Genomic DNA, 25,891 nt, shown 5'->3' with positions numbered 1-25,891 from the left:
ACACTGAAGTGATGTCGACTTTAGCTAGCCAGGATCCTTTTCCGACATTTTTTATCATTTTGATGGCTTGGTCGACGCTGTGGTAGTGGAGAGAGAATTCTTCGAGAGGAATTAGGCTGTTAATGCTTGGGTACTGGGATTTGTATGGGGCCGAAAGATCGATAATGATGCGTTTTTTGCCTGAGAATTTTCTAGTCGCTACTCCTATAGGGCTGATGCAGAAGGTTTTGAAAGGGGGGCTTCGAACGGGCCGATCATAAAACCTGATTTTAGCTCTTTATGGATTAGTTCATCCACCACTTCGGGTTCAGCTAGCGCAGATTGCAAATTATTGCATTTTTTGAGATTTTTATTTTTGAAAGATTTCGATACAGGGCAGATAGTGTGGGCATGCGTGCCACCGCAATAGAAACAGACATGCAGGAAATGACAGCGTTGCCTAGGGCAACCAAACTCATTGAAATTATTGCAAACTTGTCTGCCGGTTGAAACTTACTACCCTTCCTTTGAAATCGCAATCTGTTTGATCAGGGGGAGGGTTGTTGGAGGGGCGTGGGATGTAACTGGTAGAGTTTTCAGATCTATGGGTTGACCGGGTGGGAAGGTTAGAATTTATGAGAGGGCATAATTCAGTTTGATGGTCTGATGATCTACATACAGCGCAGGAAATGCTGCGGCAGCCGAGGAAAACTCTGTTATGGAGATCTAAGTTGAGGTCTCCCCAATATGGACACTGGTTCCACTGCGCGACTCGAACAGCACATTTGGCAGAGAATATTTTATGGTAGGTGTAGAAATGACTGCCGCCGAAAGAGAGAGAGAGCTCTGCAATGATCTCCATGAAATCATTTAGCTCACATTGTCTGTGTGGAAACACAAAACAAATAACTTCTGTATAACGGCTGAACGAAATACAGAATTCTGCCAAGGAGAGCGTATGAGTGGAGGCGATTTATGTGTTTTTAAGCATTACTGAAAAGTCGCCGCAGTCTAAGAGGCATTGCGGCTCGTTGGTGGGGTAGAGAGAAAGGAGAGCAGAAAAGTCTATATCTGCACCTGACAAAATCTGGGTCCGGATATTATTGGACACTTGCGGAGGTTCCATGGCTGTGGCATTTGGGGGAATAGCTAGAGGTGTAGCTGTATGGAGGGTGAAAGTAGAGGGGCAGGCTGGCTGAGGCCCGCCGAGAAGGAGTGGGGGCAGAGCTGGCTCTGAAGGCGGAGGCATCCTCATGCCTGGGGTGGCTCTGAAGGCAGGAAAGAGTGAGGGGGGAGGAGCTGGAAAAGGTAAACATTGGGCTGGAGCATTGGTCGTTAGCGGAGGCAGCCTCGTGCTCGATTCCACTCCGAAAGCCCAAGGGTAGGACGGGGGAAAGAGCTGGGGAAGGCTGGTTGAGGAGAAGGATTTAGAGCCTCTGAGGATGTTGAAACTCTGAGCGGTGGTGGCGGGCAGACTCCTGCATCCGGGTGCCCGGTGGTTGGGAGCGAAGTGAGCAGAGGTTGGCAAGAGAGAGAAAGGAGAGGTGGTGGTTTGCTAGGCGCTTGGCCTGACGCTGACGTCGCGCTGGCTGAAGGCCTTTTACAGGATGGAAGTTCGGTGAGGGAGAAATGGCCTGTACCTGAAACCCCGGAGGGTTGTGAATGGTCAGGGTGTTTACGAAGCTGGAACGTTGCATCTGGAGAAACTGGTAGAAGGTAAGGATTCAGCTATCACGTTTTCAGGGGTTTTAGAGGTAGAAGGAATGTCATGTTGGGAAGAGAATTATAAATCATATAATTGGATTTTGCTTAGCCTGTGAGAGAAGTGGATGTTAGAAGTGGCTAGAGCTTGACGAAATTTATTAACTGTCCATTTTGAAATGACAGGTATAGTTGGGTTGTCGGCAGAGGTTGAAGATCGGAGTGATCTGGATGGCGGAGGAGAGGTCTGATTCCTCTGTCTTGGAGTGTGGGTTGCTGAGCGAGAAGCCCTGCGTCCTCGGCTTGGAGCAGCCGGATCGATGATGGTGTTGGACGGAGAAGTGTCTTTGCTGGAATCGGATGGCTGTGATGAAGCAATGGTGGGAGAATTGAAAAGTTCCTCATCGGAGGGAAAGATATCCAGTTCGGACATCTTTCTGGCTTGAGGGTGGGACCAACTTGTCAGGAGAGTTGTCATATGAAGCAGGTAAGCAGCGGCTTATATACTCCTACTCGTGGGCTGTGATTTGTCAGATTAAAATTAACATGCTCCTCCCAAACCTCTATTAATTAACTCCATGTAAAATGTTATCCTACCGCACTTTTCTTATCTTTCTTTTTCCATTAACGTTTTGTCCATTTATCTTCTACTACAAAAAATATTTATGTCGGGGGTTAATTCTAAAATATCTCACAAATTAAGAAGATCCATAATAATTAGTCATTTAGCACAGTGGTTCTCAAATGGTGGGTCATGACCCCTTTGGCAGGGAAAATACAATGCTAAAAATGCAAATAATAAAATGAAAATAATTGTATAATTGTGTATATTTATGATTTCCAAATAAATAGGGTTATACATTTTTAAAAGGGCAGAGAAAAGGCATCCCACATTTTTTGTTGTTGACATCAAAAGCCATGCATCCAATCAAGCCAGCAATTATTTTATTTTATTTTATTTTATTAAAATAATATTTTATTGTGGACAGTTTACTGTTTATATATATATATATTTATTTATTTATTTATTTTTTTTTTTTTATCAATTTAATATACAGTCATTTAACCATTTAATCTCTGAGAGTGTTTTAAAGACTTCCTGTTTCAGTGGGATATCCAAAATTAAAGACTTAATTTTAAAGACTTAAAAAAAAAACAAGAAAAAAAAAAAAAACAAGGAGGGTCAAGTGTTTTGCATCATTTTAAAGAACACTTTAATCTTAGGGTATAAATAATAATTAAAAAATAATTAAAAAAAAAACTCCCAATCATGTCACCTGTAACTGAGTAACATTTTGTGTTGATACGACAAAGCAACCAAATGTTATAGCATTACAATTATAATTTATCCTATTGTCCAAAACTTTCTCCAAACTAATAAAACATAATAACTGTACATAAGAACTAAATACACAGCAATGACTAAAGGTTTGCTCTCTCTCCAAAGCATGCAGGCATGAGTAACAATATCTCATTCAGTTCATTCAGATTCAGCTCATCCATTCTGTGCCATTTGAGCTATCATTGGGTCTGTGTCATGTACTTGGTGCCATTTTCTGGTGGCCATATGTAATTAGCGTGAATGATCCTCTCTGCCCATATTTGGATGACTTCCACCTCAGCGATCTGAATCCTAATACAACTGGTTTAGCATTACATGACCCTGGACAACATATTACATAATTTCCAATGAAGTCATCTGATTCAGGAAAGATAACATGTTTTTAGCCAGATAGCACATTATGTGTTATGTGCACATTGTGCTTCGTGTGAATTATCTAATGATATATGGATCCAATTACATTGTGTGTGGGCCTGTTTTAAAGATAATGACCTCATCTAAGTAATGTTCCATTTATTTTTTTGTGAAGTTATTAAGCAAAAATGTGGCATATAAGCAACACTTCTTTACATATACTGTAACGTATGTAAAAAACATGTACTTAGCTATTACTCTGTATATTTTTGTCTGTGAGTAAAGCAAATAGGGTAGTTGTAATATACTCTTTGAGAGCCTTCCAACGACATATGACACATGGCTATTTGATCAGTTTGATGTTTTTACTGATTACAATAAAATGTGCAGTGCAATATTATTATTAAATTATCAAAACAGAACACTTCAGATTTGTCTCACTTGTTCAGTTTTGGTCATAATGCCTATTTGCATTGTAAAGTACAGCTTCTATGCTTTAAAACAATACCTATTTTGTGTTGGTCAAGACTGTAGTTATTAATATTTTGATAATTTTATTTTTCTGCGGGCCTGCAGGCTTTATTTTACACATGATAACTTTTTTCTCAATATTTTTTTTTTTTTTTTTTTATATTTGATACTGTTGTTAGATACCTGAAGGACTTAAATGTTGTTCTGTTTCTCACCCAAAATGATTGTATCACTTCAGAAGACATGGATTAAACCACTCCATGTTGTATGGATTACTTTTATGCTGCCTTATGTCCTTTTTGGAGCTTGAAAGTTTTGGAACCCACATATTGACTTGAATTAAATGGACAAAAACACCTCACACAACCTTCAAAATATCTTTATTTGTGTTTCACAGAGTAAAAGAAAGTCAAATGAGTTTGAGACAGAATAAGAGTAAATGATGAAAGAATTATCATTTTTTGGTGAACTATCCTTTTAACATGTGCACCATTGTTGCAAAAGAGCTCCAAATATTAAACAGAAACACAAAACACAGAATGAATATGAGGTAGTTGTTGACAAAAAGTTGCCTGGCATGTCAAACAATAGTTACTAACACTAAAACCATCAAACTTAATCAGGGCTTGTAATCCTCAAAAGCTTCAGTGGGTAGGCACAATGGTTATTCTTCAACAGAAAATAAGGGCTTCCTGCTTCTAATCTTTGTGTTTTTGTGCTTACATTCTCTCCCTGTAATGTATTGATAATCGGCTAGCCTTATGCTAGCTCAGTTCTCTCGTCCTTGGTCTATCAATTCTAGTCACCACTGTGACCTTTTCCACAGCAACCCAGTGCATTTATATGCTTCCCATTTCCTGTTTACCCAGCAGGTATATGTGGATATGCATAGACATGATAGGTTGATAAGAGCAAGGTGCTAAGAGAAGGCAAAAACATGGTTAAGTGTTTAGCCAACAAATAAGATGCTTGTGCTAGTTTAGAAATGCAGGTTAAGGTTACTTCTCTTTCAAATCTGAAGCCAAATTGAAAAACAAACTTCATTTCAAAATGTAAAAAGAAAGAAAACAAAAGGTGAGTTCATAATAATATGAATACAGGGGTGTCAGTTTCATTTGAACACTGAGAGGTAATGTCTACACCTTCCATGTGTACGAATAATAATAATGAAAACTGTATAACCAAAATTCGTATATGAGAACAAGTAAACAGATTAGTGCTCTGTGATTGGCTTGGTCTCTGAGCTCTGATTGGACAGTAGCTGGCGGGCTGATCCGTTGCTCTCGGAGATGGCATAGAGACCGCGCCCCTCAGGAGAGGAGATTAGAGTAGCTTTAAGAAGATTCAGCCACTTGCTAAGCAGTGCAGTTTAACTACACATTAAGTGTGCATGTGTTGTTAAAACTGTTCATGTGTAACGTACACATTTAAAGCTTTTGTCAACATTTTAAAACATGAAACTTGGTGAACTTAAGTTAGGGCTGCCCGATTATGGCAAAAATCATAATCACGATTATTTTGGTCAATATTGAGATCACAATTATTTTAACACCATTACTCACTGACTTTGAAAACATCATGCATTTATTGAACTTTTTTATTTATTGAAATTTATTGAAAAACGTGTCTTTTTAACAGTGAATTTCCTTGAACTTGCAATGTAAACTGCACTGGGTAGGGGAGGAGGCTATTGTCATATGATAATTAGTTAGGTATGGTAGTCAAATAAAGGAAAGCCTCCATCGCCACCATTTACAGCAGGGGTGCTCACACTTCTATGGAATGAGATCTACGTTATTGCAGCAAGATCTACCAAGTACAATAAATGCTATACATTATCACAATACCAAAATTTCAGTAGTCGGCAGTGAAATTTGACGATTCTCAATACCAACTTATAACAAATAACACTAACTAATATGTTAATTATGGAAGAATGGTTTCAAGCTCTTAAGTAATTATTCAAGACTAGTAATCAGTCAGTAATAAAATAACAAAACAGCAAAAAATAGAAATGGATAAAAAAATAATAGAAAAAATAAAATACAAATTAAGAAAATTCTGTGCTTTTTTAACAGCTTTGAAAGTTTTTAACAGCAGTTAAGTAAACATTCAGAATGTAATGTAACATAAAACTACTATATAGTCTTTACTGTATGATTAAAATACATTAATACTTTTTAAAGCTACTAAAGATAACCAGTCAAGAGCAGTGAGTGTTTTCTCATTTTCTTATGGTTGTTTGATTATTATAATGACACACTAGACAGCAGCAGGTCTATTAGCTTAAATTTATACTTACATGTCCAAAATTTTAATACAAATTCACTTTTTTCTCCACTATTTATGTTCACTTTAGACAAACACTCATGTGTTTACATGAATACCTCACCAAGATGGGCATTTTGGCGGAATTTTGAAATGTATTTGACCATTCAGGTCCGCATTAGCATGAGCATTTTCAGCACACACACATACGCCTCCTGTCAATCAAACAGGACACAGCTGTTACTAGATGGATAGCTAATTATAACATTACATGCTCTGGATTATTTTCAACAGCAGAATAAGAATAATATCTTTCTAATAAGTGATACATGTCAGGAAATACACCTGCAGAGTAGGATGCAAGTGCAGTATGGCAGTTTAATGAAGTTTAGGCAACAATCCAATAAAGACCCCAGGCAAAATCCAACGAGTACAGGCAGAAGGTCAGGCAATCAGCAAACAGACATAACAGGGCTAGAAGTAAACTCGTTGTCAGAACAAGCAAAGGAACTATAACAAATTATCAGGCAGACTATGAAGGCTTGGCAACATTAAACACAAGGTAACAGAACATATACTTCGCCATGACCGTGGCTGAAAAGTCTTTTATAAAGGGTTTGAAATTGCATGCAGGTGTGTGTAATCAGAAGTCCAGCGATTGAGAGTGTTGCATTGTGTTGTGGGAATTGGAGCCCAGGTTTGGAGGCTGCGTTGCTTGCTGGGAAACTGAGTTCATGACAATACAGGCCTAGGCTATCACAGATATAGCTGGTTAGTTTTTCGTTATTGACTTTTTAATCAGTCTGCTTGTCCGGACAGGCAAGTAAAATTTTCTTTCACTTGCCCTTCAAAAATCCACTTGTTCCGGACAAGCGTTAATGTCGAGCCCTGATTAAATATTGTATTCAATATTCTCCGATAACATTTTTTTCTTCTGCAGTATAACTCCTAAAGTAAATGTACGTTATTTTAAAGGAGTTTTAGATATTATTTTGGAATACAAGCCAAAAAAGATTAATCAAAAACATGTTATGTTGCAGTGTATAATGGGCAGATCATCATTGATCTTCCACCTAATTTTACAGTGGTGCGAGGCACTGTGGCTTGTAGGCCTCTCCAGGACAACGTCTAACCATTAGACGACCAGGTGGAGGATCGGTGATGATCTGGGGGTGCTTCAGCAAGGCTGCAATACTTTTTCCAGTGCTGTCTATTATGATTCACTACGTCACAAACCATCACATTATAATCTAGCTGCAGCAAATGCGTGTGAGTGACGAGCGTCCACACACCAGTGTGTGCATCAGCAATGCCAAAGCTGTGTCTGCCTCCTCCCGGGGCAGCGCTTGCAGGTTCACCACCTGATCCCTAAACGGGGTCGTGGGAAACTTGGGCACACAGCCCGATCCAGGCATGTTTTGCTGAAATAGAACGCCTTGAGGTCCCCTACCCTCTTGATGGAAGTGAGTGCAGTCAAGAGGGCAGTCTTCAAAGAGAGTGCCTTAAGCTCAGCTGACACCAGGGGCTTGAAGGGGGCTCCCCGTAGACCTCGAAAAACTACAGAGAGGTCCCATGAGGGGATGAGACGTGGTCTGGAGGGATTCAACCTCCTAGCGCCTCTCAGGAACCTGATTATCAGGTCGTGCTTCCCTAAGGACTTACCATCCACTGTGTCATGGTGTGCCTGCAGGAAGGAAAGCACCGATCCGACTGCGCATCTCTGGGGGTCTTCGCATTGGGAAGAACACCACTTAGCGAACAGACGCCACTTCAAAGCATAAAGGTGCCTCATAGAGGGTGCCCTAGCCTGAGTGATCATGTCTATCACCACGGGTGGTAGGCCACTTGGTCTTCCACATCCCGTCCAAGGGCCAGACGTGGAGATTCCAGAAGTCTGGTCGCGGGTGCCAGATGGTGCCCCATCCCTGAGAAAGAAGGTCCTTCCTCAGGGGAATTCGCCAGGGGGGTGCTGTCACGAGGAGCATGAGGTCCGAGAACCACATGTGGGTGGGCCAGTAGGGTGCTACTAGTACGAACTGCTCCTCATCCTCCCTGACCTTGCACAGGGTCTGTTCAAGTAGGCTCACTGGGGGAAATGCGTATTTGTGTAGTCCAGGGGGCCAGCTGTGTGCCAGCGCATCTATACCGAAGGGTGCCTCGGTCAGGGCGTACCAAAGCAGGCAGTGGGAGGATTCCCAGGAAGCAAACAGGTCTACCTGTGCTCGACTGATTCGACTCCAAATCTGCTGGAACATCTGGGGGTGGAGTCTCCACTCTCCCCTAAGCGTTGTGAAAGTGCATCTGCTGCGGTGTTGAGGTCACCCTGGATGTGAGTGGCTCGTAGCGACTTGAGGCGCTGCTGACTCCAGAGGAGGAGATGGCTGGTGAGTTGTGACATGCAACAGGAGCATAGACCGCCTTGATGGTTGATGTACGCTACCATTTCTGTGTTGTCCGCCCAGACCAACACATGCTTGCCCTGAATCAATGGCCGGAACCTCCGCAGGGAAAGCAGTACTGCCAACAACTCGAGGCAGTTGATGTGCCAACGCAGCCGCGGGCCAGTCCAGGAGCCAGTGGCTGTGTGCCCGTTGCATACGGTGCCCCAGCCCGTCTTTGAGGCATCTGTCGTAACCACGACGCACCTGGAGACCTGCTCTAGGTGCTCACTCACTCTAGCGGCACTCTCGCCCTTCGCCGAGGTGAAGCGGACACCGCTGAACCTGGATGGGCGCCTGGCGAACTGAATCGCGTAGCTGAGTCGGACGGTCCGGGTCAGCCATCGCGACGGGTTGGAAAGTGCAAGCCATGTGTCCAAACTCCGGGCGAGGGGGACCAAGGGGATAATCACGTCGGACGTACTGGCAGGTGGGGCCTCGTGGCGGGGCGGAGCCTGAGGCACCACATCATGGGGTTAATAATTATTTCTTTAGTTAATAATTAATATTTAAATTAAATAATAGAATCTAACTCATTAAAACCTCATATGGGGCACCAGTAAATGTAGTGCGCTACGTTCAGGAGCAGGTTTGGTTATTAGCAATAATTAATAATTATCAAAGATAATTATCAATTATTAAAATCAATAGAACATTGATTTGAATCAATGTTAGCTCTTTTAATCCTTCACATCAAAGATAACCATCAAATTCAATAGAATATTAATTATTATCAAAGATAATCATCAGTTATTAAAATCAATGGAACATTGATTAGAATTAACACTAGCTTATTGATCCTACAAATTCAACAATCATCAAAGATAATTATCAATGATCAAAATCAATAGAATAGCACCACCCTGGAATCAGGGACTAATAACCAGAGAGTATACCGGTCTCAATATTAGATTGTTCTCTTAAGAAATTCAAAAGGAAACTATGAAGGTTTGAATCTGAGCACTGACATCTCCTGACAGCATTTGACACAGGTGTATGCAAACAAACCAAAACACTTCTCTTTGAAATATAACAGTTTATTTATGCAGTAATATCAATTAATAATCAATACAGTGCAGTCAATAAACTTCAGACTTACAACTACAAACTAAACAGTGACATGATTAGATATGGTAACTAAAATAAGTCTATAACACATGAGAGGAAGGTGTGTGTGTTTGTGTGTGAGTGTGTGAATGGGTGTGTGTTGTGTATGCAGTGACGCGCACAAAATGGTGGACGTACTCTTGTGGAGAGTACGTCACATGAGAATTCCGGCCAGAGAATGTGGCCGCGAATGTGGGCGGAGAGAAGCCGGTTAATGGCGACTGTCCGTTTACTACATGTCTCCGCTTGTACGATAACTTAGGGACAAAGCTAAGCTTTATCACCAAGTTATCTACTAGCCAAAAGTGTGTGCGAGAATGTTTGTGAGGGGTTGCGTGTGTGTGTGTGGTTAGTACGAGAGAGAGAGAGAATAAACTGGTGGCACTAAAGCCGGTTTCGCGATCGTGGGAGAGAAAGTAGCTGTTAGTTTATCACTCAGAGACGCGGTGGACGGCTCGTAAACCGTCCCGTGGTCTTTGGTTTTTTAATGGATAAACTCAGTGTGCTGGTCTCACCCACGATGGCGGAAATACACATCAGAGCAACACAGCATATCTCATTCGTGATAACAGTACATTACAGTAATACCTTGAGTATTATTAGCAGCAATGAGTGGACTCAGCGGTCCATAAACTTGTACAAGCAATAACCTTGATACACAAGAATAACACACTATAATATTCTATCTCTGCCCAGACGCAAGCCTCTTACTTGAATCGCATGCAGACGCAGGTAGAATGTGTGTTCATCCGTCGTCTGACTCCGACTCATTCCCTCGAGGCTTGGGTGATGATGGGAGGCCGTTTCCCCGCTCTGTCGGCGGGCGGTACGGCTGCTGATTCTTGGCGGGCTGGTGGAGAAATCAGCGATGTCGACTTGATTGAAGAAGGAAGAGAAATCTTTTTTCTTCACTTCTGCAAGCAAACAGATGAAGATGCAGATTGCTCGGTGATCTCCTTCGGATCCGTTAGAGTGTTCGGTGGAACGGAGTGTTTGGAGTTGAGTAATCTTAACTCATCCAGCGAGATGGAGATTGTATGGCCACAGTTTCAAGTCGTACGTTACTTCCTTGTGCCACAAGGCTACACCTGAGAGCAGTGATGAGCTGCGTTTACACACGGCGAGTAAAGTTGCTGGAAGCAATGCCCAGAAGGATCTCAGAGGTATTTCTACTCCTGATGACATCATGTTTGAGGGGCGTTCTGTTGTGTGCCTCATCCAATAGGAGTTGAGAGTTCGATCCTTTAGTGAGCAAGGCTTCATGGGATTTGTAGTCTGTTTTGGACTCCCTTTGTTTGATTTTGGGACGGTTTTTATCAGTAAGATTTATGACTGTGTGTGGGCCTCAGTCAGGTTTTACGACTGTGTTAGGCCTGTCTTTGTCTTCTATCTGAATACATGAAGCTCAACAGCAGGCTCTTGGGCATACGGCGAAAAATGAAACAAAAGATTCTCCTCCCGGTCCTCCACTGGGGGATGGAGTGGTCTGTCTACTAGCTCCGTAGAAGTGGATCTCCTCGTCCCTGGGTCGCCTGTCTCAGGGGTGCTTCGAAGCCTTTCTAGGGTTCTTGGCGGCCGGCCTTGAGACGGGTGACGTCTGCTTCCTGCGGTGGGCTCCACGCTGGGCCCAATTGCGGGGGCGAGCTGCGGCCGTTGCTGTTGCTGCAGGAGGACGCTCTTGGAGACGAGCAGACGGGGTGTGGGGTCTTGAGCCGCACCGGGGCAGGATGTGTTGAATGGCCTCCATCCGCTGCTTCACCGCAGAGAACTGCTGGGCAAAGTCCTCGACGGTGTCGTCGATTAGGCCAACCTGGGAGATGGGGGCGTCAAGGAACCATGCCTTGTCGGCCTCTCTCATCTCGACCAGATTGAGCCAAATGTGGCGCTCCTGGACCACCAGGGTGGCATCGCCTGCCCGAGAGACCGCGCCGTGACCTTCGTTGCCCGGAGAGCAAGGTCGGTCGTCGAGCACAGTTCCTGCATCAATCCCGGGTCAGAACTACCCTCGTGCAGCTCTTTTAGCGCCTTGGCTTGGTGAACTTGCAGGAGAGCCATGGCATGCAGCGCGGCGGCAGCTTATCTAGTGGCACTGTAGGCCTTAGCCATCAGGGACGACATAAACCTACAGGCCCTGGACGGGAGCTTTGGGTGCCCGCGCCAGGTGGCGGCGCTCTGCGGGCACAAGTGCACCGTGATCACCGAACACCCCTTGGCTGCCCCACCATCAAGGGTAGTGAGAGCGGGGGAGCTGAAAGATCGGGATCGGGCAGTAAATGGTGCCCCCCATGACCTTGTCAGCTTCTCATGCACTTCCGGGAAGAAAGGGACCGGGGCGGGGTGCGGCCGGGAAAGCATGTCCATCATCTCCGCGTCGGCCTGAGACTGAGTGACCACACCTGAAGGAGGGAGCCCAGCTGAGGCGTCCGCGTCAGAGTGGACGAGCCCACTCTCCGATGCTGCGCTCGATAAATCATTGTCTTCCCGGGCTCTGAATAAGAGGTCGAACTCGCCGTGAGACGAGCCGGCGGTCTCATCCGAGAGCCCGACCAGGGCAAGCGAGCGTGCTGGGGAATGGGAGGTCCGTGAGGGTTTACCCGGTGAAGGTGCTCCCATTGAGGTCCCCAAATCGCCTCCAGTGCTAACCGGCACGGCCTCATACCCATAGGTAGAAGGACCGAGGCGGGGAACCGCTGGGGTTGCTTGCTTTCTTACGAATGCAAGCCGCGACCGCAACGTTGCCATGGTCGTGTTCTCGCAATGAGGACAAGACCCATCCATGAACGATGTCTCCGCGTGGGCTGCGTAAGACAGCGATCGTGGCCGTCAGAAGCGGAGAGATAATGACCGCAAGCAGGAATAACACACAAACAGAAAGGCATCTTTAAAAAGACGTTTCCGTGCGTGCCGCTCTTTTAGAAAGAAAATGTACTGTTTTAGAATATACTCTTTTGCTCTGCCGAAGTGCTCAGGGGCGTTCTCTGCACTCCATGGGTGCAGAGGGGGAGAAGACGCTGAAATGCACCATAAATCCAGCAGTTTTAGGTGAACGGTAAAGAGAACTGAGTTTAAATTGAATTCAGTGCACTGAATGCAAACGCTCAGCTCCGAAGAGAAAATCTGAATGAGTGGTTGCATACCAGATCCTTTTATACCCGTATGTCTGGGGGAGTGGCATGCAAATTCCACTCGCCAATTCCCATTGGCCTTTTTCAAAAAGCAGAGGTGTTCGGGGCTCCCAAGAGTGACCCCTAGTGTCACTACATCGACACAACGTCGAGTGAGTGACAAATAGGGAACACAAATTATAATTCTGCATTTATGAAACCTCTATGAATGATCACAAATCTAGTAGAATATAAATATCTTTTTGTACTTTTTTTTATTTTAATGCTGGTTTGAGGGTAAAAAACTAAAAAAACAATATAGACCTATCAAAGTCAATTGTTTTATTGTTTTGATCGAGAGAGTAGTAACCACAATTAAATATTTTGAAATATATATTTTAAAACCCCCCATGAAAAAGTTTGTGGCACATGGTTAGTGTTCATGATGTTTCTGACCAACACCTTTTCTTTATTATCTCACATCAGCCTTCACTTGTCTGTCTAATGCGAAGTCAAATAAAAAAAGTATAAATCAACCTTTGAAGCAATGTACATATTACATGTAAAATGTTGCCAGGATTGAACAGTGTATTGTTTATGAAAAAAAAAAAAAAAAAACCCTGTACACAGTAGAATAACAGTATAGCACTGCACTGTGGGTTATAATGGTGAAATACCCATGAGCCTTTGTGCTTGAATAAGTATGTATGCTTTGGTAATGTATTTGGGCTACAAATAAATAAATTAAATAAAATTGTTAAAACATTGTTAAAAAACAGTAAAAAAAAATACAAACAAAAAAAAAAAAAAAAAAAAAAAAAACAAAGTCTTGGTTTTATTTAGTGTTGTTGTTTTGTTTGTAGTCACCATTATTGTGATTAGTGATCTCTTGAGCTGGCACCTTGGACCTTCCTTATTATTATATTATGTTCTTCCTACCAATCAATTTGTGTTTAGGTAAAGACAAGTTGTTGCACTGTGCTATTTGGAAAACAAAACCTAAGGTCATGCTGAATGTCTGATCCTACCTTGCAAATGGCACTATATGTGGCAATAGTGATTCATTACACATAGAAACATAAAAGCAAAAACAGTAAATTATATTTCAGCAAAATGATATTAGCAAAATGAGTGTTTGATGTTTTTGATGAACTTACAGCATAAAAGGAGTTGACAAGACACACACAGAAATCAACTCTCGGCACACAAAACGCAACAATGGTGACAATTAACAAACATACATTTGTGTAAAAAAGTAAAAGCTGAATATTAAAATACAAGTAATTTAGACTGCAACAAAAACATCAAAATAAACCAGTAAATAGTAAAAAAATCGAAGTAATTTCTTCATGCCGCAGTGCATGCTGGGAACATAGCTGTTCATTTCATCAACCGTAGATAATATGTAGTTTGACAGCTATATGCAGCTAAATTACAGTTGTATACTGTAGCTGTAAAAACAGGATCTAGCTGTTAATTTCAGCAACAGCAAGACACCGGTAATTTTACAGTAACTTGCTGGCAAACTTGCTGCCAGTTCTTTACTGTTTTTTGATGGTAAAATATTTAACAGTGTAGAGGTTGAATCTCAAACCTGGCCAGTAAACAAGACCCTGGGACCCATCCTGACTTATACTTTCAAAATTTAAAACTGAACGCGACCTGAACCAGAAATCGCTTGCCAACAGCTCACTAGGCCCTGACTCAAATATAAAGGAGTGTATGTGCATATGTGCAAATAGCTCATAGCTATATTACATGAAAATATATTTTTTTTCTTGAATGTGATGCAAACTTGAAGTTATACATGGAAAAACTGACACCAGCAGGCCCTCTACAACCTATAACATACAATGCACCCATCACCATGGCAGCAAAATAAAGAGTTTGTCCTTTATAATGAATCAGATTGTAGGCTCTTTTTCATGCTAAAACACAGAAAGCACATCACAGAAATTGTGGCAGCGTGTCAATGCTGTGTCAACAGAAAACAAGCACAAACAGCCAAGAAAACAACTCTCAGTTTTTTAAAACATACCTAGAGGTGTCCATTTCTGAAGGTGTCAGACCAATTAATGGTTATAAAAGCTCATGTCAAAAGAACAAAGCATAAATAAACATAAACTATGGGAAAACCAGGGCTTTTTGCCACTTTTACTCCAGTAATTATTTCTCACGGTAGTGTGGTATGTTATTACACTATGTGGGGTAAGTTGTCACAAAGGCACCTGTCATTGAAAATCCTATTATGCTCTTTCTGCTAAATGTAAACAGTAAAACTATCATCAAACATTTGTTTCGTTTAAGAAATATTGTAATTAATAAATTGTATAAATTTGAAAAATACCCATGTCCTGAGAACACGGTTCAACTTTTCAGTTAAAATCAACCCTCATTATAATTCACCATTGCCTGAATATAAGCTAGTGTGGTTTTATTTTGTTCTCTTGTTTATCCAACAGCTATTGCAAAATATAATAATATTGTCATATTAGTTTGGAAGATAACATTTACAGAAATATTCTACATTAAGTCAGCTTTAAACTAGGTGTTTGAAACCAACATAAGAAATAAAAAAAATAAAAATAAAAATCACTGCACACATTTGTATGGAATTTTGACTCAAAACTTTATGGTTACTGAGATAAAGCACTAGTGAGCCACGTTCTTAACTAATTGTCAGATAGTCGAAAAATGTGATTCATATGGTAACTAAATCTAAATTAACTGGTTTTAATAGTCACAAATATGGCCTATTGTAAAGGGATAGTTCACCCAAAAATATTCTCTCATCATTTATCCCCCTTATGCCATCCCAGCTGTGTATGACTTCCTTTCTTCTGCTGAACACAAATGAAGATTTTTAGAAGAATATCTCAGCTCTGTAGGTCCTTATCTCAGCTCTGTAGGTCCTTCAGAACTTTGAAGGTGCAAAAAAGCATACAAAGGCAGCATCAAAGTAATCCATACGACTCCAGATGTCAAATCCATATCTTCAGAAGCAATACGAGAGGTGTAGATGAGAAACATATCAACATTTACATCCTTTTTTAATTATAAATTCTCCTCCCTGCCCAGTAAGTGGCGATATGCATGAATAATGCGAATCTCCAAAAACAAAAGAAGAAGAATGTGGAAGTGAAAGTGGAGATTTATAGTAAAAAAGGACTTAAATATTGATCTGATTCTCACCCACACTCATCATACCAATCATTTAACCAATGGAGTTGTATTTAGTAGCTTTAATGCACCACAGAAATGTACAGATCCAGTTCTTAAAAGGAATATCCAAATTTAAGCTCTATTGACAGCATCTGTAGCATACTGTTGATTATCAAAAAAAAACAAAAAAAAAAACAAATATTGAATATTCTGAAATGCATTTACTGTACAATGGAATTCTAAGGGGCAACCATTGTACGCTTGCCCCACAAACTTCCATTGAAAGCATTACTGCAGAAAATGAACTCAACATGTGTCTTTTAAGAAAAAGAGACCTCTCTAACATACTTCATTCTGGAAAAAAACATTTCATATACAGTCAGACCAACAAAATAAAAACTACAGACCTAAGGGAAGTACTGTGCGAAATAATCTATTATCCAGTACAAATCTTTCACAGACCTTTGTCATAAAGGTCAGGGCTATTTCTCACTGCATTCTAGCTAGGGGTGAATACGTGAGGCGCAAACAGGATGCAAATGCAACAAGCGTGAGGAGATATTCAGTGCTGCACTGTTATTCACCCTCTAAATACCCCAAACTAATTTCCTTGGTGAGTACAATACTAAAACTACCTCAAACACGCGATAAATCATGCATACACTGATACAGCTGTTTTGTTATTAGATGTGTGTCAATGTATTTGTCCTCTGAATTAAATTACACGGGGAAGACAGAACAAGATTACGAGAGAGTTTGTGCTGAAATCCAATTCTTGATTACTCAAAAAAAAAACAAAAAAAAAAACAACATCTCTCTCTCTCTCTCTCTCTCTCTCTCTCTCTCTCTCTTTCTATTTGTTTTGTAAACTGTATATGTCTCCTTTATCAGCTCTGTATCCCCCCCCCCCCCCACACACACACACTCTCTCCGTTATTTACCTCCCCCCTCTCTCATCTCTTTATATCCCTTCATCACTGGGGTCAACCCCCCTGTGTAGGCCTTACCATCTGTGACTGAGATCTGCGAAATTCCTGTTATTTAAGTGTGCACATGCCCTCTCTCTCTCTCACTCTTTCTCTGTGGGTGTGAGTATAATCTTGCCAAAGCCTGTGTAAACTGGACTAATGCATTCTAAACTTTGGAGTCTGGTGTGAGCCGCTGCCTAATCCCTTATAAACCTAAATTTGCTTTTCCTGATTTTAACTCTTTAGAACTCACTCCCCCACCCCCTTTCTTTACATGACATTTTGTCTATCTGCAAAACAATATTCCTCAGCCGATTCATAGTATTTAAACTAGACTTATACACATTTTCTAAAGTGTCTACAATATTCTGCACATTTTCTGAAGACAATTTTGAGTGGTAGTAGCCAGGGAGTCGCTATGCAGTTGCTATGGTGTTTTAAATTGGTTGCTAGGGTGATACAATGGTGTTGCTAATTGGCCCAAGTCCAAAGAGCTCATTCTTAAAGATCAAAGTATACTTTGGTTGTCCACGTGCCACTCTAGGCCCTATAATTGGCTTGGGTCCTCCAGGTAGGCTGTGTAAACTCACTGTCAGGGTGCTTGTTGAGAGGTCACCAAGGCATTGATATGTAGTTTCTAATGTGATCTGAATGGATTTTAGCATGTTGCTATGTAAAAATGGTGACACGATATGCGGAAAGGGGCGGTGATATGCAGAAAAGGACAGCAAAAATTATTAACTTCTGCATGTTTGATATTGCTGAAGGTCTTTTTTAAATAATTCTGGTAACGCATAAGTAATAAGTCAAGTGTTACCACATAAGTATGAAGGAATTACTAATGATCTGGACCATTATTTTAAAGTGAGGGTCAAGGTAACACATTATTAATTAATGAGATCTTACTGTTTCCTTCCGTGGGAGTTAAAGGTTATCTGAACCATTATTCTAAAGTGAAAACACATTATAAACCATTAATAGTAATTGAGGTGTTACTTGTCAGTTAATAATGAATACTCAAGTGTTTGTTCCTACATGTTATTCATTTAATCAAACAGATAGTTAACAAACATTCACAGACATTAAAAACAAAAACAAAAATTAAGTGTTATTAAAACAAAATTAAATTAAAATTAAAACAAAGACACTCATTCTTTTTTTTTCATTGGATCCATTAAGTTACTCAGAAAAAAATAAATAAAAAATACACTTCACATAAAGTTAAACACTTCTTGTAAGATTAACCTACAGTATCATTGAATAAAAAAAATCATTTAAAAAATGTTTTGTAAAAAAATACAAATCATAATTTGTGTATATTCAAGTGTGTATTCATTAATTAATAATGTGTTACCATGACCCTCACTTTAAAATAATTAGTAATTCCTTCATGTTTATGTGGTAACACTTGACTCATTACTTATGGGTTACCAAAATTATTTAAAAAAAGGCCTCCAGCAATATCAAAGCCGAAGTTAATAATTTGTAATGAACAGAAGAGATATCCCAAATAATACACATGTTGAGCACATACATCTGTAAGCTGACTATGACAGTGTTTCCCAACCTTTATTCTGCTACGGCACACTTTTTACGACTGAAAAATTCTTCAGCACACCACTATCCCTCATAGGCTAACCATCGTCAATATTTTTCCTTTCAAGAATTTGTCCATGTTTTCTGTCCAGCTTAGTAGCTTGTTTTCTTGTAATGTCTGAAATGTGGCTATGCAAAAAAACAAAAACAAAAACAAACAAACAAACAGGTCACAGAGGTAGGCTATGCTGTGAGGTCACAGGAGACAAGAGTGCTAAATGGGTAATGAAAAAACAACAAATTTGCTTCTTTTCTAATTTGTAGATTTGTTCTTGCAATGTCACAACAAATTACAAGGATGCAACTCATGAGGGGCGAAAAATGTAAGACAATCACTGCTCAACGAAAATCTTTTCTGGGGATATTCTTTTTAAAGAATAAGCTAAAAGCACCAATTCCAGCTATTTTAGTGATTCAAATTTAATGAAGAGTATTTTGGTGAGGCTTGCTTCTGTTTCACACATTTGTTTAAAATTTTATTAACTGATTAGTTCAGTGACCCCTTCTGGAAATGTCACTAGGTGGCATCAAATGAGCGTCTTATGTGCTAAGAGTGAGTCAGTGAATCAATTTGAGTCATTCATGACCGAAATCTACCAAGAGACTTTATAGTGTTTAAGCATTAAATGAACAAAGTAAATCTATAGTTCCCTATCTGTCACTCACTCGACATTGTGTGGATGTAGTGACACTAGGGGTCACTCTTGGGAGCCTGAGACACCTCTGGTCTTTGATAAAAGGCCAATGAAAATTGGCGAGTGGTATTTGCATACCACTCCCCCGGACATACGGGTATAAAAGGAGCTGGTATGCAATCACTCATTCAGATTTTCTCTTTGGAGCTGAACGGTCATGCTCATTGAGCTGAATTGTACTGTTCATTCACCTCTGCTGGATCTGACGGCGCATTTCAGCGGCTTCTCCCTCCTCTGCACTGGTGCACTGCAGAGAACGCCACTGGGCGCTTCGGCAGAAAACAAAGAGAGTATATTTTTTCTAAAATATAAGAGCTTTTTCCTCTAAAAGGGTATATTTCTCTAAAAGAGCGGCACACATGGAACGTCTTTTTAAAGACGCGTCTTTTTAAAGATGCCTTTCCGATTGTGTGTTATTCCTGGTTGTGTTCGTTATCTCTCAACTTCGGATGGACATGATCGCTGTCTTTCGTGTCTGGGCGCGACCCACATGGAGGCGGCGTTTGTAGATGGTTCATGTTCTCATTGCGAGAACATGACCATGGCAATGTTGCGGTCGCGGCTTGCTTTCGTGGCTTGCTTCTATCTATGGTATAAGGCCAGCGCGGCTAGCACTGGGGGCGATTTGGGGACCCCAATGGGATCGCTTCCGCCGGGAATCCCCCCGCGGACCTCCCATTCCCCAGCATGCTCGTCTGCCCCAGTCGGGCTTCCGGATGAGTTCGCAGGCTCGTCTCATGGCGAGTCTGGCTTCTTGTTCGGAGCCCGCGAAGATGATGAGCTCTCGAGCGCAGCATCAGAGAGTGGGCTTGTCCAGTTGGACGCAGAAGCCTCAGCTGGGCTCCCTCCCTTGGGGACGATTGCCCAGTCACAGGCTGATGCCGAAATGACAGACATGTTTTCCCAGGCGGCCACGAGCGTTGGGTTAGAGTGGAATCCTCCACTCTCCCCTGAACCCTTGTGGCTTGATGATTGGTTCATGGGCTCGCGGCGCCACTCAAAGCAGCCGCGCCCCACTCCAGTGCCTTTCTTCCCGGAAGTGCACGAGGAGCTGATGAAATCGTGGGAGGCACCTTTTACTGCCCGGCCCCTATTCTGCAGTTCCCCCGCTCTCACTACCCTCGATGGTGGGGTGGCCAGGGGCTATACGGCGAATCCCCAGTGGATAAGGCACTCGTGGTGCACCTATGCTCGCAGAGTGCCGCCACCTGGTGCAGACGCCTTAAGCTCCCGTCCAAGCCCTGTTGGCTCACGTCGTCCCTGAAGGCTAAAGCCTACAGCGCTACTGGACAATCTGCTTCTGCCCTGCACGCCATGGCTCTCCTGCAGGTCCACCAAGCCAAGGTGTTGAAAGAACTGCACAAGGGTAGTTCCGCCCCAGATTTGATGCAGGAACTGCGCTCGGCAACCGACCTCGCTCTCCGAGCGACGAAGGTAACGGCGTGGTCTCTTGGGCGGACGATGGGCACATTAGTGGTCCAGGAGTGCCAACTTTGGCTCAACCTGGTCGAGATGGGTGAGGCTGACAAGACACGGTTTCTTGCTGCCCCCATTTCCCAGGCTGGCCTATTCGGTGACACCATCGAGGAATTTGCCCAGCAGTTCTCAGCGGTGAAGCAGCGGACGGAGGCTATCCAGCACATCCTGCCCCGGTGCGGCCCAAGATCCCGCACCCCATCTGCTCATCGCCAAGGGCTTCCCTCTGTAGTGACTGCACTGGCTCCGCCGCAGCCTGCCCCTTCGACCTGGCCCCGGCGTGGAGCCCACCGCAGGAAGCAGATGCCACCCGTCTCACAGTCGGTGCCTAAGAACCCACGGAGGTCATCAAAGCGCCCCTGAGACGGGCAACCCAAGAACGAAGGAACCCACTCTCCTGGAGCTGGTAAGAAGACCACTCCATCCCCCAATGGAGGGCCAGGTGGAAAATCTTTTGGCACCTCGAGCTCAGCCCTGCTGCGAGGACCCACCTGCCGGTACATCCGACGACGTTGTCCCCTTGGTCCCCCTTGCATAGAACTTGGATGCGTGGCTTGCGCTTTCCAATCCGTTGCGATGGCTGATCCGGACCGTCCGACTCGGCTACGCTATTCAGTTCGCCAGGCGTCCGCCCAGGTTCAGCGGTATTCACTTCACCTTGGTCAAGAACGAAAACGCTGCTACCTTGCGAACGGAGATCACTACATTCCTATGGAAGGGCGCGATAGAACCTGTCCCTCCAGCCGAGATGAAGAAGGGGTTTTACAGCCCCTAATTCATCGTACCAAAAAATGGCGGTGGGTTGCAGCCAATCTTGGACCTGCGAGTACTGAAACGGGCCTTACACAGACTCCCGTTCAAGATGCTGACGCAACAACACATTCTGGCGAGCGTCCGGCATCAAGATTGTTTCGCGGCGGTAGACCTTAAGGACGCGTACTTCCACGTCTCGATCCTTCCTCGACACAGACCCTTCCTGTGGTTTGCATTTGTGGGTCAGGCATATCAGTACAAAGTCCTCCGTTTCAGCCTGTCCCTGTCTCCTCGCATCTTAACGAAGGTCGCAGAGGCTGCCCTTGCCCCGCTAAGGGAGGTGGGTATTCGCATTCTCAACTATCCCAACAACTGGAGAATCCTAGCTCACTCTCGAGACATGTTGTGCGCACACAGGGACTTGGTGCTCTCACACCTCAGCCGACTAGGGCTTCGGGTCAACTGGAAAAAGAGCAAGCTCCTCCCGGTTAAGAGCATCTCTTTTCTTGGTTTGGAGCTGGACTCAGTCTCTTTGACGCCGCGCCTTATGAACGAGCGCACCCAGTCGGTTCTGGCCTGTTTGAAGTCGTTCAAACAGAAAACAGAGGTTCCACTCTTTCCAGCCCTTGGACCGACCTCTCGTTTCTACGGGCAGGTGTTTCTCTAGAACTGGTCTCCAGGTGCATCTTGGTCATGACAGACGCCCCCAAAATGGGCTGGGGCACTGTTTGCAACGGGCACGCAGCCGCTGGCCTGTGGACGGGCCCGTGACTGCATTGGCACATCAACTGCCTCGAGTTGTTGGCAATTCTGCTCACCATGCGGAGGTTTCGGCCATTGGTCCAGGGCAAGCACGTGTTAGTTCGGACAAACAACATGGCAACAGTAGCATATGTCAACGGCCAAGGCGGTCTGCGCTCTCGCTGTATGTCACAACTCGCCCGCCGTCTCCTCCTCTGGAGTCAGCAGCAATTCAAGTCGCTGTGAGCCACTCACATTCTGGGCAACCTCCACATTACAGCGGACGCGCTGTCACGACAGGTTATCCTCAGGGAGAGTGGAGACTCCACCCTCAGGTGGTCCAGCTGATTTGGAGTCGATTCGGACGGGCACAGGTGGACCTGTTCGCCTCCCAAGAATCCTCCCACTGCCCGCTCTGTTACGCCCGCACCGAGGCTCCCCATGGCATAGATGCGCTGGCACACAGCTGGCCCCCTGGCCTGCGCAAATATGCGTTTCCCCCAGTGAGCCTACTTGCACAGACCCTGTGCAAGGTCAGGGAGGACGAGGAGCAGGTCATCCTGGTAGCACCCTGTTGGCCCACCCAGACATGGTTCTCGGACCTCACGCTCCTCACGACAACCCCCCCCCCCGGTGAATCCCTCTGAGGAAGGACCTTCTTTCTCAGGGATGGGGCACCCTCTGGCACCCGCAACCAGACCTCTGGAATCTCCATGTCTGGCCCCTGGAGGTGGTAGACACGATCACTCAGGCTAGGGCCCCCTCTATGAGGCACCAGTATGCCTTTAAGTGGCATCTGTTCGTTAAGTGGTGTTCTTCCCGACGGGAAAACCCCCAGAGATGCACAGTCGGATCAGTGCTTTCCTTCCTGCAGGAGAGGTTGGAAGGGAGGCTGTCCCCTTCCACCTTGAAGGTGTACGTTGCCGCCATAGTAGCACACCATGACACAGTCGACGGTAAGTCCTTAGGAAAGCATGACCTGATCATCAGGTTCCTAAGAGGGGTCAGGAGGCTGAATCCTGGCACCTCGTTCCCTCATGGGACCTCTCTGTAGTTCTTAAAGGTCTACAGAGAGCCCACTTTGAGCCTTTGCAGTCAGCTGAGCTTAAGGCACTCTCCTTGAAGACTGCCCTCCTGACTGCGTTCACTTCCATCAAGAGGGTAGGATACTTGCAAGCATTCTCTGTCAGCGAAACGTACCTGGAGTTCGGTCCGGGTTACTCTCATGTGACCCTGAGACCCCGACTGGGCTATGTGCCCAAGGTTCCCACCACCCCTTTTAGGGACCAGGTGGTGAACCTGCAAACGCTGCCCCAGGAGGAGGCAGACCCAGCCCTGTCGTTGCTGTGTCTGTTGCATGCTTTACGCATCTATTTGGATTGCACACAGAGCTTTAGGATCTCTGAGCAGCTCTTTGTATGCTTTGATGCACAGCGGAAAGGAATCACCGTCTCCAAGCAGAGGATCGCCCACTGGCTCACTGACGCCATAACTATGGCATATCACGCCCAGGACATGCTGCCCCCGGTAGGGCTATGAGCCCATTCTACCAGGGGTGTAGCGGCTTCCTGGGCCCTGGCCAGAGGTGCCTCTCTAACAGACATTTGCAGAGCAGCAGGCTGGGCAACACCCAACACTTTTGCAAGGTTCTACAACCTCCGGGTGGAACCGGTTTTGTCCCAGGTAGTGACACGCAATACAAGCGGATAAGCCCAGGATAGCCGGCCGGGTGTATCGATTGCACATAGCACCTTCCACCTCCCTGCTGGCCCAGTACACATGCTAACTAAGAGTCCTGTTCTGGGGTAGGTGCTCCGTATGTGGCGGTTCTCTGTAAGGCTAACCCCATGCGATATATATCTTCCTCTAATTCGTTTCCCTGTTGGCAAACTGCGTCTTCCTTGGGCAGAGCCCCTCTGCCCCAGTCTCCATGTTTTGTAGTAACTCCTCCCCCATTGGGTACATCTACCTTGAAGAATCTCCACATGGTTGGAAAGACCATGTGACGTATTCTTCCACTTAAATATCCCCCCCCTCTTTGGGCGAGGTGTGGTCTCCGCAGTGTCTTCCCCTTGGGAGGGACAACCCCCGACGGCAGCCCAGTCGGATAATCCCCCTTCTCTTTTAGGGAGTGGAAAAAGAGAAGGGGAAAAGAGGCCATGACTGGGTTAAGCCTGTCTCTATCTCTTGAGTAGTCGACTTGTCCCCAAAGGGCCTTTCGACACTCATAACTATGTTGGGGGAGGTTACATGTCGACCTGGTGTGCTGGCTATGAGGCACACAATAGTCTGCCCACCACACACCGCCAGTTCACGTAACACAGTACAGCCAATTGTGGCGTTTCGTATAGGAACCCCTAGTGTCACTACATCGACACAACGTCGAGTGAGTGACAGATAGGGAACATCATGTTTACTTGTGTAACCTCCGTACCACTCGCCAATTTTCATTGGCCTTTTATCAAAGACCAGAGGTGTCTCGGGCTCCCAAGAGTGACCCCTAGTGTCACTACATCGACACAACGTCTCGTTCCCTCCATCTGTGCGCCACTTCTCGCTACATTTTTAAGATGCTGTGTCAGTTAAAAAGTATGTGTGGCAGCGGGGGCGTGGTCAAGCATCTCTCCGGAGAGAGAAAAAGCGGTAAGGGCGCTTACACCTGAGCTAAATTATGTATAACACCTGTCTCTAATTTCAGTGAGCACGGGGAGAGCGGCATAAATAGAGACACACCGCAAATAGGAGGGAGAGAGAGCCTGGGCACGACAGACCCGAGCAAGAAGCTAGGAGTTTCTTTACAAATGTTGAGAGTTTATTTTTGTGAAGCGGTGTGCGATTGATGATTAACTTTGTGCTGCAGAGAGAGAGAAAATAAACTATAACCTGAACCAGGAAAACTGCTTCTCGTCTCCTCTTTACAGTATGTCAACATAAAAAAAATAAATAAATAAAATAAAAAAAAAACATGTCTTGAGTGTCACCTACATAAACTTTGTTCTGTTTCATTCGTTGTGTTAAATACATTTTTTTTTTTTTTTTTTTGTTTGAATGGCCCCTAATTCCAAATGTGCCCAAACGGTTCCCTAGATATGGTATCCCTAGATAAGAGATTTTTTTTTCCGCATATTATTTCGTCCATCAGGCAAAAATCATACGGCTAAGTCAGATGGCTTAGAAAAGTAGCACCTCTCCTAGTAATAGTACCTTTCCTCAATAAGCAGCCCTATGTGAGGTATAATTCATGTCTGCACTGTAGCACAAGTGAAGTGGGGCACTTAAAATTTTAATACTTAGGGTTAGGGGTTTATTCAAAATCTTAACATAATATATGATCAATAGTGATACTAGCTCACTAAGTCACTTAAGTAAATCAGGAGTGAAGTTCTTGCCATATTCAACTTTAAAAGAGTTATCATAACCTGTCCGACTCAATTGAACACACACACACACACACACACACACGCACACACACAGAGAGAGAGAGAGAGAGAGAGAGAGAGAGAGAGAGAGAGAGAGAGAGAGAGAGAGAGAGCAGCAGCAGCAGCAGTAAAATTAGAACGTATGGTAACAGGTGCAACTTCAATAAAGAATCTTGCCTGCATACACACATACTCACCCGCCATAGACAATTTTACAATTACACAAGCACACAAAACTAATTCTCTGAGCGAGTAAACTATCACACTCTAGAACAGATTGAAACAACAGAGGAGAGAATAGAGGGAAGAACCGTATC

General features: G+C 44.0%; 1 long non-coding RNA gene across 1 annotated transcript; it reads left to right on the top strand.

Annotated features, from left to right (window-relative positions):
* The first annotated feature begins 1,454 nt into the window (after positions 1 to 1,454).
* Positions 1,455 to 25,043, top strand: LOC127444418 (uncharacterized). The gene is made up of 3 exons (XR_007897813.1): positions 1,455 to 1,695; positions 1,867 to 2,167; positions 24,854 to 25,043. It is a non-coding gene; the product is annotated as an uncharacterized LOC127444418 (long non-coding RNA).
* Positions 25,044 to 25,891: the final 848 nt, after the last annotated feature.

Source organism: Myxocyprinus asiaticus, chromosome 7 (assembly GCF_019703515.2).
Source record: "Myxocyprinus asiaticus isolate MX2 ecotype Aquarium Trade chromosome 7, UBuf_Myxa_2, whole genome shotgun sequence".
In the NCBI taxonomy this organism is placed as follows: Eukaryota; Metazoa; Chordata; class Actinopteri; order Cypriniformes; family Catostomidae; genus Myxocyprinus; species Myxocyprinus asiaticus.
The sequence above is the reverse complement of the archived record's forward strand: the minus strand, read 5'-3'. Positions and strand labels throughout refer to the sequence as shown.